The following is a 16,122-nucleotide window of genomic DNA, read 5'->3' as shown; positions in this document are numbered from 1 at the left end:
GCGAAAAATTGTGGAACAAGATACACAAACTCATTCTCCTAATCTACAACAAGGAAGAACTGCTACAAGAGTGGAAAGAATCAATCATTGTTTCAATCCACAAGAAAGGCGACAAAACTGACTTTAATAATTATCGAGGCATCTCTCTTCTGTCAACATCCTATAAAATCCTTTCGAACCTGCTATTGGCAAGATTGACCCCATACGGAGATGAAATTATTGGAGAATATCAGTGTGGATTTAGAAGAAATCGATCAACTATCGACCAAATATTTACCATTCGCCAAATACTCGAAAAGAAGTGGGAATACAGTAGCCCGGTACATCAACTATTTATTGATTTTAGAAAGGCTTACGACTCGGTTAGGAGAGAAACATTGTACAACGTTCTTACAGAATTTGGAATGCCGGAAAAGATAATTAGATCGATTAAAGCATGTTTAAATAAATCCCAAAATAAAGTCCGGGTAGGAAAATTTTTGGCTACGAGCTTTCACGTCGAGAATGGCCTGAAACAAGGAGATGCGTTGTCGCCATTATTATTCAACTTTGTCCTGGAATACGCTACAAGGAAAATCAAAGATAGCAACCAGGGCCTAGAGCTGAACGGTGTTCACCAGGTTATGCGTACGCTTTTGATGTAAATTTAATAGATGGTAGGAGAACAATAGAAAGAAATGCAGAGATCTTATTAAACGCTTGCAGGGACAAGGGTTTAGAAGTAAATGCAGAGAAAACTAAATACATGAAAGTGCGTCGGGACCGTAATACGGGAAATTATGAATGCGTTAAAATATTAAATAATACTTTTGCTACTTATATAAATAATATAAAGTGGATACTTTAAAAATATCTAGGATCAATATTAACAGACGAAAATCCTATTCACGAAGAAATTAAACGTCGACTAAAAACAGGAAATTCGTGTTATTATTCAGTTCAAAATCTCTTGTCGTCGCGAATTCTGTTGAGGAATGGTCGCTTATTCTGAGGGAAGAACATAGACGTAAAGTATCTGAGAACAAAATGCTCAGACGAATATTCGGACCCAAGAGGAATGGGAATGGGAAATGGCGGAAACTTCATAACGAGGAACTACGTAAATTATACTGCTTATCAAACATAGTTAGGGTCATCAAGTCTAAGAGGCTTAGGTGGGCAGGACATATAGCCAGGATGGAAGAAAGTAGGAACGCTTTCAAAGTGTTAGCGGTAAGACAAATCGGAAAACGACTATTAGGAAGACCTAGGCGCAGATGGGAAGACAATATTAAGATGGATCTCGTAAAAATAGGAATACAAAGTAGAAACTGGATCCAGTTGGTTAAGGATAGAAGTCAGTGGAGAGCTTTTGTGAACGCGGCAGGGTAAATCCATTTGAAGTGGTCCAGAAAAGGAATAAATCGTTGCTCAACAGTTTTTAAAAAATCTGATTTTTTATGTACAGGTAGCTTATCATGTCGTTAGTTCAAAATAAGCATTATTTTAATTTTATTGGCTTTTGGTTTCGAGTGGCAGCCATATTTGTTTTCGAAGATGTGCCATTTTGTGGTGTTGTAAGGGGAAAGGGGTTACAGAATCTCAAATATCTCAGCCCCTAATTACCCTATCGGTGTGAAACCAAAAGCAAAATGTTCAGTAAGTTCTACACTTTAAGAGTGTATATTAGTTACTGTCATTCATAAATTATGAATGGGTAAAATTAAAATTTGAAAAAGTAGGTGATTGACGTTAAAAATCCCAACTTTGGCACCTATTATTTTTAAGAAGAAAAGGGGTCAGGAAGTTGAGCTTTACTGAATAAAGAGGTCTGATATGGTTCTTATCACTCACCAAGTTTCAACCCTTAGACGTGTCCCCCTTTGTTTCTAGAAATTATCAAAAATTCAGAAAAATGGAAAAAGTGCATATTTCACAGGTATATATCTCTGGTGGGGGACCTGATAAAAATATACAATTCCTCCCCATAACAGGTCTACATGATATTATTCTATACCCAAAATTAGGAGTTTCAAATTAGACTATAAGTACCTTTATTATGAACACAAAGTTATACCTATAAATAAGCATAGGCAAACGTACGGATAAACGAGAGTTTACTGTATATCCATCATAAATCGGTTGGCAATGGATGAATAATGCATAGAATGGTTAAGCACAACATACAAGAACAATTCTGACTCTTACGTACAACTTTAAACAGTCTGTTCCACAAAAAGTTTGGATATTTGATCACACAACTGCGGAGTGATAGTATGACACCGATCCGTTGCTGTTGTAAGCTTATTGGGTGTAAGCTTTCGTACAATGTTCTTGAAAGGTACCCATGTCTTGTTGTCTCTTGAAATTTTGAATGAAGTTCATGGTCCTGGGGGTTCGTAAAAATGCACTTTCACGTCATCATGTTCGATACTCACATCTTTAACAATTTCAATGTACCACTTTTCTTTAAAGATACATGCAACTGTGTCACCTGTTTGGAGGCAGTGCAACGACGCTTTCCTCACATTTACTTCCTGAAAGTCAGTAGAAACTGAAGGCCTGATTCAATATTATTGTTTTCGATTTTGCTTTTTTCTTGTACAACAAAGATTTTTGTGTAGCATGTAGCACATAATGATTTTCCAGGAATCAGATCTACTGCATAATTCTTGACCTTTAGTAAATGTGCACACGAAATTTCTGAAAGTCCTTTTGTTATAGTTTTTTTTATGGATTTTTAGAGGGTCGCAACACGAATTACCAAAAAGATGATACTTTCGAGAAAGCTTCACTTCATGGTAGTTGCATATGTTTGCAATGTCACTGCTTGTTCGTATTAGCAGAAGATTCCTTTTCTTTTCACTGAAGTCACTAAGGGACGTAATGCATCTTGCTACCGGCCCATACACACATTTATGACATTCTTCACCAATACATTTGCCTACATCACATTCCATTTTTTTCACTAATTTGATGCAGCATTGATACACAGATCTGCAGAAACACAACCGTCTTCTTGCGCTGTAAGCATCTGAGTGAAGCACTATTAGTGAATTCCTATCTGATGATGTCTGAACACGATTGTGCATGTTGGAACTAGGGCTGTTCCGATAATCGAGTAATCGATAACAATTTGATAAAATTTCAAAACCGTTTCATCCATAAAGAATTTTAATTTTATCGAATTATCGAACTTTTGAGACTCCCGAAATGTTCGAGACTCTCGAAGTGTTCGAGGCACTCGAAATGTAAGAAACATTAGACAACTTCGAAACACTTGAACTGTTCGAGAATCTCGAATTGTTTGAAAGCAGCAAATACAGAAATATATTAATAGATCGCATTTGTCGAGTCGCTTGAATATTCAGAAAAGTTCTGGATTATCGGAGTTTTCGAAAGAAACGATGTATTCGTGGTTATAATAGTTGTATATAATATGTATTACATACCGTATATGCAGAATATTCATTTTAAAACTTCTTTCCTTAGCAAAGTAGTAAAGGGAAAGTTTTTTTCCCCACAGATCTGTACAAGGTTTAAGCAGTCTGTCAGAAGAGAGAAAGAGAAAACATGCATCACCCGAAAGGATTTGGAATCCAAGACAACATTAGTCTACTAATAGTCACTTTGCCGATTGCGCCAATAACGGGGCAGGCAGAAAAATAATTTTACATATTATTTCGACAAATACAACTTTGCAATAACTTATCAGATGAAAAAAGTTGTTTGACTAGTTTGGCTGCAAGAAGAAATCATTGGAGAGGTGAAGGAACCGAACTGTTCATCACTACTTTTGATAATACCCGAAACTTCGATAATACTCGAAATGTCGATAATACCCGAAACATCGATAATACTCGAAATGTTGATAATACCCGAAACTTCAATAATACTCGAAATGTTGATAATATCCGAAACTTCGATAATACTCGAAATTTCGATAATACCCGAAACATCGATAATTTAAAATACTCGAACGGTTTCGAGAAACCGAAGACAATTCGATAAATATTCACTCCCGAAGTTCGATAGGTCTTCAGCCTTATTGAACAACCCTAGTTGGAACAAGAACTCTGCTGAATTGTGTTTTCAGTACATTTGTTCTGTTTGCTTATTAACAGGATAACACTTGTTCTTGTATGTTGTGCTTAACCACTCTATGCATTATTCATCCATTGCCAACCGATTTATGATGGATATACAGTAAACTCTCGTTTATCCGTACGTTTGCCTATGCTTATTTATAGGTATAACTTTGTGTTCATAATAAAGGTACTTATAGTCTAATCTGAAACTCCTAATTTTGGGTATAGAATAATATCATGTAGACCTGTTATGGGGAGGAATTGTATATTTTTATCAGGTCCCCCACCAGAGATATATACCTGTGAAATATGCACTTTTTCCATTTTTCTGAATTTTTGATAATTTCTAGAAACAAAGGGGGACACGTCTAAGGGTTGAAACTTGGTGAGTGATAAGAACCATATCAGACCTCTTTATTCAGTAAAGCTCAACTTCCTGACCCCTTTTCTTCTTAAAAATAATAGGTGCCAAAGTTGGGATTTTTAACGTCAATCACCTACTTTTTCAAATTTTAATTTTACCCATTCATAATTTATGAATGACAGTAACTAATATACACTCTTAAAGTGCAGAACTTACTGAACATTTTGCTTTTTGTTTCACACCGATAGAGTAATTAGGGGCTGAGATATTTCAGATTCTGTAATCCCTTACAACATCACAAAATGGCACATCTTCGAAAACAAATATGGCTGCCACTCGAAACCAAAAGCCAATAAAATTAAAATCATGCTAATTTTGAACTAATGACATGTTAAGGTAACAGCACACAAAAAATCAGAATATTTAAAAATTGTCGAGCAACATGCATTGAACCACTTGATATGGATTTACCCGGCATTGAACCTCCGGGTTCCATAGGCTACAAAGGTAGTTAGCTTACGAAGCATGAGCAGATGCCTAGGCTGATACTACAAATAGATTAAATACGCATTTACTGAAAAGATGAGTTCTACTGACATTGGATAGTCTATACTCTTCCCGTGCTAGGGCCTAGGGGAGAGGAGGAGATAAGATTTCATATCAGGTTACGTCACACACAGTTGCACGCCTTCATTTTCATTAAAAATGGAAAAGCCAAGAGAAACAAACTTCATTTCACTTTCCTTTGTGGCAGTCGGACACAAATCATCACACTTATCTGCAAAAAACACTTTTCAAATCGGATTATTGGGAGAGTCTCTAGTTCATATGTTGGGGGGACATGTCTCCCCATTTCCCCGGAATTTGTGCCCGTGCCTACAGCTGAGACAACTTTCCAGCATGAAGAGAGGGATATATTCTCCTCTGGCATTTATTGCAATTTGTGCCCAAGTAGCGGAAGTGGAATTAATACATATTGATGAGACTATTAAACGCACTACAGCACGAAGTTCAGTTTGAAATACTACAGAATACGATTCTTTTTTAAAAAATGGAAAAGCCAAGAGAAATTAATTTCATCTTACATTCCTTTGTGGAAGTTAGACACAAATCATCACACTTTCCCCAAAAGCACTTTTTGTCAGATTATTGGGGGGACAGTCCCCCTCAGTTCCAAGAGTGGAGGGGACATGTCCCCCTCATCCCCCCTGGGATTTGCGCCAGTGGTGGGGCGTAATTGAAATTGAAAACAGAAAATTATACAACAGGAGATAGTATTAAAACTCCGTTAGAAGAGAAAATGCAATTATATCAATTTATTAAGTTATTGTGATATTAATGATGTTCTGTGCTAATTTGTTTTGAGTTTAATGTCTCTTGTTTTGTTTAATGTCTCTTGTTTGATGTTTGTTTATAACGAACTTACCAAAAGGTAGTCGTCAACCTGGTTCGATTGATGATATCAAGAACTTGAGTGGTAGTAACTGTTTTCATGTAAAAATATCTCTAGTAATTATATATCATATTATTCTCATCTTCTATATCAGAATTATAAAGTTGATGAACGGTTTTAAATGGTTTATTCGTTGATACACTTTTAATGTACTTTTTCTTTACACTGTCGTGCACACATACATCAGGCCCATGACAGTCAAAGGGAATCCGGAAGTACACTGTTTTAGTTCATAACTTTCACTGCGAGAGCGAGAGCGATGTCGATAGTGTCGCTCCGTCTCGCATGCTAATACTCACTTGTTTAAGAATGTGTCAATCTTTTTCTGATAAGAACCGATTCCAAGATAGATCTTTTGGTGAGAAGTAATACTTGTATATCTTGAGCCGTCTTGTTTCAATGTGTTTACAATTGATTTCATATTTATAATTAAATATCCGCTTATTTTATAATATGTTGCTTGTTGTATTATGTATGTGACATTCTTTAAAGCAGTATGGATGACTTGCGGCTGTGTCATTACCGATTGGAAAGAAGTGCTGCTACATGTTTTAGTATTTTCCAGAAAATAGGTTTGTTACATTATAACATTATAGGGTAAATAGTTAAAAGTTTCAGTGTTCGAATATCAATATTCACAAATAATAGTTTTACTAACTTTTATCTAAAATTAAAATTTTGTTGGATTTACGTTCAGTATGTTTAACGAAGTAATTGAGTAGCAAAGATACACGTAGGCCTATATAGGGCTGACTGAACTTTTTCCGTTATATATACATAAATTTAGCAATACTTAACATGTTTGTATAAGAGCAGAGTGAAAGATAAGTGTAAATTTAACCCAAAAAAAAAAAAAAAAAGCTGTGGAACTACAAAATGAGTCCTGTTACACCTTCATGTACAGATTAAGAATAGGTGAACCAATCTAAAATCTTCGTTTAGTTGAATTATACTTTAGTGCCCCTTTCAGTACTGGGATTGAGTATAGCCCGCTCCCCCCAGTGATTTTTAACGAATCATAGTGATTTTAACGATTCATATTAGTTCATAATGAATCGGAATCGCATGTTATAAAAATGTAAGATGTAAATCTTGTGATAAGGAAGCTTTAGTATAAGTAGTAGTAGTAGCGGTAGTAGTAGTAGTAGTAGTAGCGATAGTAGTAGTAGTAGTAGTAGTAGTAGTAGTAGTATTTAATAGCAATAGTAGTAGTAGTACTAGTAGTAGGAACGGGTTAGAAGTTCCGCAGGGGTTGGTTGGGTTCTGTTCTCTATATAAGTACAATAGAAGTAGTAGAAGTAGTACTACTATTACCGGTAGTGGTAGTAGTAGTAGTAATAGTAGTAGTAGTGATAATAATAATAATAGTAGTAGTAGTAGTGTAGTAGTAGTAGTGACTCTACCAGTTCCGGTGACAAAGAACTGGGGGGAGCGGGCTATACACAAACCCATTACTGAAACTATATGAGATTCAGACCATCAATTTAAGGTGGAATATGAACCAACGTAATGCGTTTATATTTCAATGTACTTCCTGGAAGATTAGGATTCGATTTCAGGCGGGAGCTCATGTGGTTCGGATTCCACGTTAATCAATATGTCAACGTCTCATGTAGCCTCGCTGCTGCACAGGAGTTAAGCAGAAAATCAACTCAACTCATTGAATGTACTTCTATCGCAAGTCGAACCGAGGAACATGAGCACTAAAGGTGTGCATGTGAGCCATTTGACCAGTGAAGAAGGCATATAAAAAGTAATTACATATATACCCTGCGTTTGATTAAACTGTATTGTTAGTACCTTGAGAAGTTGCATTTTATAACGGCAAGTTTGAATTGGGAGCACAATTATTATTGCTGCAAATGCATTTTCTGGGCAAAATGACTCATATTGTCTAGAATAGGGATGGTCACAAAGTTCCGGTTCCGAGAGGAACCGTTTCTCGGAGATCCGGTTTTCAGAACCGTTTCTCGGAGATCCGGTTTTCAGAACCGGTTCTCGGAGATCCGGTTTTCAGAACCGGTTCCGGACATGGATCCGAAAACCTTGTTCTAGAACCGGATCTTAGGGACCGGTTCCAGACATGGATCCGAAAACCCGGTTCCAGAACCGGATCTTAGGAACCGGTTCTAGACCTGGATCCAAAAACCCGGTTCCAGAACCGGATCTTGGGAACGGGTTTCAAATCTGGATCTGAAAACCCGGTTCCAGACCTTGATCCGAAAACCCACAATGACCCGTAAAACCCCCAAAGGAGGCACAGAGTTCACCTTCAAAACACTGCAAAGAGGACCATGCGCTTGTGCCCTCCCCGCCCAGACCCGCTTGTGCCCCCACAAAAAAATTTTGGTCCACCAGTGGGTGTTTAGCCAAATGAGTTGGCCAGTTTGCCTATTTAGCCAATGAGTTTGCTAGTTACCCAGTTTATTTAGCCAAATATAACAAGCGGCCGCCGCCTGGGCGCCTGCCTGTCAAAAAATGAAATGAAATCTTTGAGTTTTACGTCCCACGGTTATGCCGGTTAGGCTAAAGGAGACGGTGATGATGAGTAATGAATGTAATGCTGGAATGAAGAAAGTGGGAGGAAACGGGAGAACCCCAAGGAAACCACGCACACGGTGTTTGTCCATCACAAAGGCGCCTGCCGGTCGATTCCATCATTTCATCTAGCACACTGTTCACAGCCTGCCAGCAGCTCGGGTTTAGCGTAGGGATGGTCACAAATTTTCGGTTCCACGGAACCGGTTCTGCGAGGAACCGGTTCTTAAAGATCTGATTTTCAGAACCGATTCCGACCTGGATTTAAAGTACCGGTTCCGGACCTGGATGCGAAGAACCTGTTCCAGACTTGGAACCGAAAAACCGGTTCCGGAACCGGATCTATTCAGACCCGAAAACCGGTTCCGCCAGGAACCGGTTCTGGCCATCCCTAGTCTAGAAGCAATCGTACTGCTGGAGTGTTGCAAATTAGCATATGGAAATTAGAGGTAATATACTATTTATATGCCCCGGGCGCCGGATTGGAAAGTCGCAAAATTGGGCAAATATTTGGGACAGTGGTTTGGTTTGATTGGTCAGGGAGGATCTAAGGCGAGTTCTTGCCCCGGGAGTCAACTAGCGTATTTCCGTCGCTGCGTGGCTTGTACACGTGATTCTAGCCGCGGGTTGTGAACTTCCGCTCTCTTGTCGAAACACCTATTTGTTACACACACAATAATATTATCATTCTATCACCGGTGTGAACATTACAGCCTTCAGCTCATTTCTTTTTCAACACTCCTTATATATAATTTACGCATATGTCATACCTGTAAGGTAAGGGGAATCGAAGAATTTCAGCAATCAAAAGTCATTCCCTAAGACAGAAGACGTTCTGTTTCTCTCTGAGCGATATTTATCTTCAAATATGACCTAGTACTGAAAGAATACATGGAACATAATACCGGTACCTATAATGGTTATATGACAGTACTGTCAAGAAGTGAGAGAATTGTTGCTTTAGCTTGGTACTAATGGAGGTTACGTGAAATGCAAAAAGTTGATTTAAAAAAAAGTGTGCAAAAACAAGTACAGATGGAACTAATGCTTACAAATTAGGTTAGATAAACTTATGTATTTTAAACAAAATTTAGTGTAAATAACGCATGTTCTCTGACAGGAGTCCTAAGTCTTCGTGTTATTTGTTAGGGATCGGGCTTTGCATGTTTCCAGCTAGTTCACGGAAACAATCCACTCGTTCAAGCAACTTAATGAAAAAATATAACTACTACTTAATTAATTTGAAACGAATTTTGTTTTTAAAAAACATAGTATTCATCAGGCTTTGAAAAACAAAATCCACATGAGTCCTTGTGGGTATTTTTGTTTTAAATTGATTTTGTGAAAGTTTCTTTGCGACAGTAATGTTAAAATGTGAATCTGTAATATCATATACAATAACTTGTTTCGGGGAATGAGTGGTTCAGTAGTAGATTTCTCACCTGTGGCGCATGGGGTATTTGGCTCGATCCAGCCCAGCCAAATGGACTTTGCAGTGGACAAACATCATGCTTATGGCTTTTCTCGGTAATCTCCCGTTTTGTCATTCCACTATCATCCACCGTCTCTTTTAGCCTTGATGGATAATTATGCAACATTAAATTGAAAAATATCTTCAGCTCACGAGCTGGAGTAGTAGGTAGCGAACGCACTTTTGTTGCACCGCTAGGAGTTCTTGGTCAGATTCCTGGTTGTTCGGATTCAAGAACTATCAGTTCACGTCTGATATAATTTTAGTGCTAGAAAAAGAACTGAAACTTCAACAAATAAATGCAAGACTGTTTTCTGTTTACTGATAGAAGAGGCTTCAAGATGCTGGTGATGTGTTAGGGGAAACTTTTATGAAGAGCAATAGAATAGCAGTGTGCAGCGATCTGAACAGACAGTGATAGTGTAAAATAGTTAGCCTCTTATTTCCAACGAGGCCAAATTGTTGGTGTAACGAAAGTGCTATATGTGTTGAGTGTATTGTCAGGATCAGTGCCTAAGATTATTACTGCCAACAAAAATCACGGCAAAAACACGTTAGCGAAAAAGAACAGAGGTTGGAATGAAGCCCCCTGTTACAGGCACTGCCGAACATTAAAATTGATTGTCACTTGGAACTGTCGTTCGACTGTGATGAAAGTGACCCAAGGCTGAGAGTACCAGTTCTCACAGCCTATGTCGAAATCATTCCGGCCCGAATTGCATGATAGGGACATAATGTGTTTGTTGCACAACTGAAACTGTTGATAAGGGACCATAAAGCTTTAGCACACGCCTATGTTGACGCGAATATGCAGCATTGACTGCTGATGTCTGGAAACGTGTGATATGGTTGGATGAGTCTTCGTTCATTATATTTCAAATCACGATCGTGTTTATGTGGTCAGACACCGGAGAAGCGTATAATATGCAGTGTCTCCACTCAACCATGAAACATGGTGGACACTTTGTGACCATGTCGGAGGCAATATCTTGGCTTTTATGGGGTTCTATGTTGACGCTTACCGGTCTCGCCCTTGCTGTGATTATGATCCGATTTTGGGGGACCGTTTGTATCCTATGCGCGGGATGGTGTTTCCGGTCAGTTATGCCATATTCCAGGATGATAATGCGCCCATTCATACAGCTGAAACTGTTGTGTCGTGATTTGAGGAACATGTAGATGAAATTGAACAATACCCCTGGCCCGCCGAATAATGGACTAATACTGTCCGACGTAGAGAGAACTACACGCAGAATGATGCAGTATTCCACTCTTGCTAATCACCTCATCTATGACTCCATTAAGTCACATCAGAGCTGTTCTAAGGGCGAAAAGAAGTGCAGCCCTATAGTAATCTAGTAAGTTACATTTTTTCAGGTGTTCCATTGAATTGATACGTATCTGTATATCAGTATTCCTTTGTCATCAAGCGCGTACACAACTTCAAGACGGGAGACCCGGGTTCCACTCCCGGTGAGCTCATGTGGTTCTAATTCCATGTTAAGCAGAGGTGCATGTCTCATATTGAATAGATGTTGAAAGGGACATTATGCCCTGATCCAACCAACGAAATAACATAGTAAATATTATTCATCAAATATAAAAAAATGTACTAACCCAGGGTGCAAAATTTCAAAATCAGATGCACTCGACAATCAAAAAATGATGGTCGCCAGTATCTCTCATTTACAAATTATGAGAGCCCCCCCCCCACGGCCTTTGGTTTGAGAAAGAGACAACTAGATTCAGTATAATCAATTTTGAATTGGACAATTCATATACATGTTAGAAAGTATCTTAAGACTGCACGTTTGTGTAACGTTCTCTTTGTACTGAAGTACCAGTTGTCGATTGCAGTGATAACGGTATCTCATGCAAATATCAATTTTTTAAAAATGTTTTACTTTACACCGCTTGACTCATCAAAAGGGCCCGGGTCAAAATTGTTCCGCGACAAATGTACCCTAGTCAAAAGGGAATTGCGTCAAACGGGCCCCGGTCAAGAGGGGCCCAACTAAAAAAGGCCCGAGTCAAACGGCCCCGCGTCAAAAGTGCCCTTATCAAAAGGTCTCCGCAACAAAAGGGCCAAATCAAAACGCTCCTCATCAAAAGGACCCGGGTCCAAAGAGTTCCACGACAAAAGGGTCCGCTTCAAAAGGGCCCGTGTCAAAAGGGCACGAGTCAAACCAGCCCCGCGTCGAAAGGGCGCAGGTAAAATGACTCCGCGAAGAAAGGGCCCGAGTCATAAGGGCGCTGCGTCAAAAGGGCCCGAGTCGAAGGGGAACTGCATCAAACGGACCTGGGTCAAAAGGGGCCCCGCTACCAAAGGGCACGAATAAGAACGACCATGAATCAACGGCCCTGGTTGAAAGGGCCCCGCATCAAAAAGGCACAAGTCAGAAATGGCCCGGGTCAAAAAGGCCCGGTAAATAGGTTCCACTGGTAAAAAGCTTGAGATCAAAGCAAGAGTGGAGATGAGGCATGCACAAGAGGATAGTGTCCCCTTAGTAAGTTGAAGTCTTTGTGAAAAGAAGGAAAAATATCTGTGGTTATTAGTAACAAATAGGAAAATTGAATGGTGATATTAGTTTTGTTTGCTTGTTGATTGTTCTGCAACAATCGCTATCGCTTAAGTCGTTCTCCATGAAAGTTTGCTTGCACTCTCGTATTTCGAAGTTGGTTTTCTCGTGACATAGCTCAATCCAACTTTATCTATTGTTGACTTTCCACTTAGTTCTAAAATTCCATTTTTACCCCTGGATCAAAGTATAGTATAAAAATATTCTGTGAAAAAGATTAGATTAATTTTACTGTGAGAAGACATGTGGATCTATATACAGGGTTAGTGAAAAGTATTGGGACAGAACAATATAAAGGACATGCGTGGACGGAGGAAAAATAAATGTTACATACAATTGGTATTATTGCAAAAACTGCATTGATTTGGATTGTGGTCACCATGGAAAGTATCTTGAATTCGTGTATTCAAGCCTAAGCATATCACACAATATTGTTTTAAAGGTAAAAGGTTATGATTTTACACTTCAGCTTAGGCTTGAATATTCCCACAAATGAGAATGTGAATCATTTTTGACACATCATCTGTTTGAGAGAGTGTGCTATGTTTAACATATCGTCGGCGGCAATTCAAAACCTGCTATGTGCATTTTGCAGGAGAAGCGAAAAACAGTATCCTGGTTAGCTTTTTGGCTTTATAAAAGTGATGTTATAAGTAATATTTGATGCTGCACGTAACTTGATACCTTTTCAAGTAACTTGAGAAGGTACCAGTTACGTGCAGCATCAAATATTACTTATAACATCACTTTTATAAAGCCAAAAAGCTAACCAGGATACTGTTTTTCGCTTCTCCTGCAAAATGCACATAGCAGGTTTTGAATTGCCGCCGACGATATGTATGTAATAGAAAAATGTATCATGATAGGGCAGTAACAAAGAGACGCACAGATGGAGGAAAAGGAAATGTTACAATTTGGCATTGGTGTAGAAACTGCGTTAAATGATTTAGTTTACATCATGGCAGCCATCTTGAATGCCGCATATTGTATACCAAACAATATTTTTAAATAGAAAGAGGTATGTTTGTCACATAAATTGATGCTAGAATCTTCCTACAAACTACATTTATCGTCCGTTTCAAAAGCATCGGAGTCTACGTTTATTATTTCCGAAAATACGCCACTATCATAAGAACCACGGCTTGTCGCGGTGGTATTCATAACCAAAAGCTCAACTAAAAAGAGGAAGTGAATCCTAAGCAAACTACAAGGATGTTGAAACAGTCATACAAACTTCCACTGGCTAATAGAAAAAGGAAAAGAAATATAGTTACATGTTTTTGCCTTTTGAGTACTCATTTCTTTTTAGGGCATATATACTTGACACAGCATGTCAATTAAATTACGCAATACGTGACCTGTGCGCATGAAGGTGAAAAATATTCGTGAAAAGTAAACAGGAGGTACTAGTTGCATGTTGCACTTGGTTTCTAACAGTCAACTGCGTGTTCTACTGCCGGAACTGACCTTGATAGGTGCGCCTTTACTGGACGCATTGTAACAAGAGGGCAACTATAATTACCCATGGGTCTCTTGCAGCTATACAGCGAGCTGTGTGCGTTCTGTGCAGGGGCGAATCCAGGGGGGCGATCGCCCCCCTAGAAGAAGAAAATTTCTTATTTTATATATATAAATAAAACCCATCCCAAAGTTTGGAACCCTTAAAAGTAGGAGTATGACAACCCCCCAGAAGTCGGTCCTGGATCCGCCCCTGTTCATAGTCAACGTAAGGTATATATGAATGTTCAGTATCTTACGTCAGAACACATAGTTTGTTGAACGTTACTCCGCAATTTACTTAATGAACATTGTAGGTTTTATTTGTTTTTTTTAGCATGAAAGAAACACATGGGTTTATCTCACATTTTGCTTAGATAGCCGCTTGAAAGTGGTACGTACTAGTCATATACTATTTATGGAGACATTCGTGACGGGATTTACGTTCATTCATTGATTTAGTTCAACAAGTGATCTCTCTCCTGCTAGTTTCAATTTCAAAAATTCTTCAAATAATGTATGCCTATGTAGAGGACTGTATCTTTAGTGTTCATGGTTCTGGAGTTCAAGTCCTAGAGGGAGCGTCAAATTTTCGATGTAGATTCAGCATTGAGAGGCAATTGGGGAACTATGATTAAAAGAGGTAGTGATATCTGTGGCCTATTTCTCAAAATTACTAGTCTAATACTTTACAAGCTATAAAAGATACGACTCTGGATTTCACAAGTTCTTGCAATTTCTGTTTCTCAAAGCTTTAGGACTTATGAACAGGCAGGGGCGGATCCAGGGGGACGATTGGGGCAAAGATGAAACTTTATTTTATATATAAATAAAAGCCATCCCAGAGTTTGGAGCTCTTAAAAGTAGATCTAAGTAGCAGTATTACAACCCACCGCCCCCCCAGAAGTCCGTTCTCGATCCGTTCTGTGTCACTTCCTCTCTGCTCCTGGCTGTGTTTGCGAAAATATTGTTTGTTTTCCATGCTTTGGGGTAAGGGGTAAGACACCTTTGCACACCTTGCGAGAGTGGGACGGAGTAACATAAAATGATCAATAGACGACCGATGTTAATGTAGAGTTCATAGTTTCAAGCAGTGGCATATACTGGTTTGAAGGCATGGGCTACCACTGATCTTGTATATTGTTATTATTATTAATGATAATAATAATAAAGGTAATATAATAATAAGTATAATCATCATAATATGCATATCAATGAACAAAAATTGGTTTGATGTGTTTTGTTTGAATTTTTGTTTCGAGACCATTAATGTTTTTCGCTGTAAATGAAATTCCATCATACCTTTGCGCAGTTAACTACTCGTGGATTGCATTCGTAAAATTTTAATTATACCAATGTCACTTCCCTCAAAAGTCGCCTCTGTTACTGACGTTGGGTGTCATTCCGTACCAATCTTGGCAAAAATTCCGAGTATAGTAACGTAACGCAAAAATGCAGACAGTCATTATAATTGTTTATTATCACCACCTAAATCGCAAATTTTTGCGTTGTGTTAACAAGCGATTCTCGGGCCGTTTTGTTGCGGAGAACTTTTGACCCGGGCCCTTGTGATGAGAGGTGTTTTGATTCGGGCCTTTTGACTCGGGCCCTTTTGTTGTGGAGACCTTTTGACGCAGGCCCGTTTGACTCGGGCACTTTTGTTGCGGGACTTTTTCCGACTCGGGCTCGTTTGACGCAGGGCCTTTTGACTCGGGTTCTTTTGTCGTGGGGTCTTTTTGACTCGAGCCCTTTTTATGAGGCGTTTTGATTCTGGCCATTTTGTTTCGGAGACCTTTTAACTCGGGCCTTTTGTAGCGGGGCCCCATTTGACCCGGGCTCGTTTGAGGCAGGTCCCTTCTGACTCGGGCAATTTGGTCGCAGGACTCTTTAACCCGGCACTTTTGATGAGTCAAAAGAAGGCATCATGCGCAATGCGACGGCACGGTTGTTCAACATTTCAAAAACTGGGTTCCAGAAGTGATTCCAACTATGGCGAGAGCACTGGGAGAAGTGGGTTCATTGCCAAGAGGCTATTTCGATTCGGGCCCTTTTGACTCCTGCCCTTTTGTTGCGGAGACCATTTTGTCCTGGGGCCGTTTTCACTCGGGCCGTTTTGTAGCGAGGCACCTTTTGAGTCGGTCACTTTTTACGAG

The sequence above is a fragment of the Thermobia domestica genome, chromosome 2 (assembly GCF_964235325.1).
Source record: "Thermobia domestica chromosome 2, izTheDome1.hap1.1, whole genome shotgun sequence".
Classification (NCBI taxonomy): domain Eukaryota; kingdom Metazoa; phylum Arthropoda; class Insecta; order Zygentoma; family Lepismatidae; genus Thermobia; species Thermobia domestica.
This window is presented reverse-complemented; position numbering follows the sequence as displayed.